The following is a 2,503-nucleotide window of genomic DNA, read 5'->3' on the forward strand; positions in this document are numbered from 1 at the left end:
GCGGATGAAGCCCTTTCTGTCTGTGCAAAAGAAATCTTGTTACTGTGCAGAGTGACTTCTCTGAGTAGAGTCGCCTTACTTGTTGCGACTTTGCCGATGTTCGAAGCTGGAGTGCAAAGTTGTTGCTTGAATGGTGCTCGCTGGAGCGTGTGGTAGTGTAAAGTTATACCATTTAAAAGGGCTGAAGAGTGCTCAGTGCAGCGGGTGGGCGGAGGTGCAAAGTGACACTATGGCCATAAAAAGAACACCGCTACAAGTGCGCATTGTGCCAGGAAGGGCCCTCGGACGTGAACCAGTGGACAGTTATCGCTTCTCGGCCTTTTGGCTAAGATCAAGTGTAGTATCTGTTCTTATCAGTTTAATGTCTGATATGTCCTCTATGCGAGGACTACATATTAAATGGATTTTTATCAATAGGAGTTGAAAAAGGAGCTTGCTCCGTTCACTCCAAGCATCGACCCGGTACTGCAGTGCCGCTGGGAACGGTGCGCTCTCCTCTGCTCTTGTGAAAAAGCAAACAGCGGTGCAGGATGGAAGTTTCAGGGAGCCTAAGATGAAACTTTCTTTTAATCTGCTGAGAAAAGAGAGTGAATGCGAAGCAGACTTTAACACGGCTCTGGGAGCGAGCCGAGTGCGGGCTAACCGGGACAATTGCTTGAAAGAAACGCGACACCGAATGAGCAGTCAGAACAAAGCCTCAATACGGTGTTCCCGTGTTGTTTGTGGCTGCCTTGTCTTTTGCACAGAGTAAAAGACAAGGCAGCCATCGAATAGGGCCCGATTGTTCCTACTTGGTCAGCCGAGGAGCAAGGGGGGGAGCAAGCGTCTCAACCAAGCAAAGCTCACCATGGGGAAGGTGGCTATGCCAACTAGCCTGATGCCCTGCTCCCGCAGTGATGGATAATCGTACACTGGTTTCTCTTCATAATGTACAAGTCTTTCGCCTTTTACTAAAGACTTCCGTGGAGAGCAGCACTAATGAATTGTTTCTATTTTTGGCAGGCTTTACCTTTGCGGGTGAAGCCCTTTCTGTCTGTGCAAAAGAAATCTTGTTACTGTGCAGAGTGACTTCTCTGAGTAGAGTCGCCTTACTTGTTGCGACTGTGCCGATGTTGCTTGAATGGTGCTCGCTGGAGCGTGCGGTAGTGTAAAGTTATACCATTTAAAAGGGTTGAAGAGTGCTCAGTGCAGCGGGTGGGCGGAGGTGCAAAGTGACACTATGGCCATAAAACGAACACCGCTACAAGTGCGCATTGTGCCAGGAAGGGCCCTCGGATGTGAACCAGTGGACAGATATCGCTTCTCGGCCTTTTGGCTAAGATCAAGTGTAGTATCTGTACTTATCAGTTTAATATGTGATATGTCTATGCAAGGACTACATATTAAATGGATTTTTATCAATAGGATTTGAAAAAGGAACGGTGCGCTCTCCTCTGCTCTTGTGAAAAAGCAAACAGCGGTGCAGGATGGAAGTTTCTTTTAATCTGCTGAGAAAAGAGAGTGAATGCGAAGCAGACTTTAACACGGCTCTGGGAGCGAGCCGAGTGCGGGCTAACCAGGAGAATTGCTTGAAAGAAACGCGACACCGAATGAGCGGTCAGAACAAAATCTCAATACGGTGTTCCTGTGGTGTTTTTATAAAATGCGGTGTAAAAAAGGTGTGAATGCCCCATAGAAAACTAAAAGGTGGAGCGGAAGTGTTCGGCTGCAAGAAGGTGTGAATGTCCGACTATATTTGGTGAAAAGCAGGTGAAGCAAGGTCTGAATGCCTTAACCTTTTCTTACCCGCTTTTTACCAACTATGGTCGGACATTCGCAGCATCTTACAGCCGAACACCACCTCTCTAGCTTTTGATGATGTATGGTTGGGCATTCGCACCTTTTCTTACCCATTTTTGAGGAATTATGGGTGGACATTCACACCTTCTTGCAGCTGAACACCTCTTCTCCCACTTATGATCATGTGCGGTTGGATATTCGAAAAATGTTTGAGTATCTGTACTTATCAGTTTAATATGTGATATGTCTATGCAAGGACTATATATTAAATGGATTTTTATCAATAGGAGTTGAAAAAGGAGCTTGCTCCGTTCACTCAAAGCATCGACCCGGTACTGCAGTACTGTCCCCACAGTCCATAATGTAGAAAAGAGAGAAAAAAGCCTTTCTGATTTGGTGTGTGTGCTCACAGTGCAGAGTGTAGAGAAAAGAGAGAAAAGAAAGCCGTTTTGGTGTCACGGGTGTTGTGACTTACACACACACATTTCTGAATTGAGAAAGGAAATTATTTTAGAGAAAGCACTAGAGTTTAGATCCCACATTTGTTGATAGGCATTCATTTAATTTTTCTTTTAATCAGTTTTAAAGTGAATACTAACTGAGAAATGAAAAAGGTGAAGAGTTTAGAAGCTTGGTTCAAGAGCAAAACTTGGTTTATGATCAGCTGAGTCTCTAAACAGAACAGCAAAGGGCTTCATCGAACATTTAAAAAAGATTCAGATTG

General features: G+C 44.9%; 3 non-coding genes and 1 pseudogene across 3 annotated transcripts; all 4 read left to right on the plus strand.

Annotated features, from left to right (window-relative positions):
* Positions 1 to 305: 305 nt before the first annotated feature.
* LOC140275952 (U2 spliceosomal RNA) lies at positions 306 to 496 on the plus strand. Its single transcript, XR_011908651.1, has one exon. It is a non-coding gene; the product is annotated as a U2 spliceosomal RNA (small nuclear RNA).
* A 410-nt stretch (positions 497 to 906) lies between these two features.
* On the plus strand, positions 907 to 1,020 carry LOC140275806 (U5 spliceosomal RNA). The gene has a single exon (XR_011908520.1). It is a non-coding gene; the product is annotated as a U5 spliceosomal RNA (small nuclear RNA).
* A 275-nt stretch (positions 1,021 to 1,295) lies between these two features.
* On the plus strand, positions 1,296 to 1,481 carry LOC140276203 (U2 spliceosomal RNA). The gene has a single exon (XR_011908872.1). It is a non-coding gene; the product is annotated as a U2 spliceosomal RNA (small nuclear RNA).
* A 458-nt stretch (positions 1,482 to 1,939) lies between these two features.
* On the plus strand, positions 1,940 to 2,144 carry LOC140276277 (U2 spliceosomal RNA; annotated as a pseudogene).
* Positions 2,145 to 2,503: the final 359 nt, after the last annotated feature.

The sequence above is a fragment of the Leuresthes tenuis genome, unplaced genomic scaffold (assembly GCF_036924035.1).
Source record: "Leuresthes tenuis unplaced genomic scaffold, fLeuTen1.0.hap1 SCAF_18, whole genome shotgun sequence".
NCBI classification, from domain to species: domain Eukaryota; kingdom Metazoa; phylum Chordata; class Actinopteri; order Atheriniformes; family Atherinopsidae; genus Leuresthes; species Leuresthes tenuis.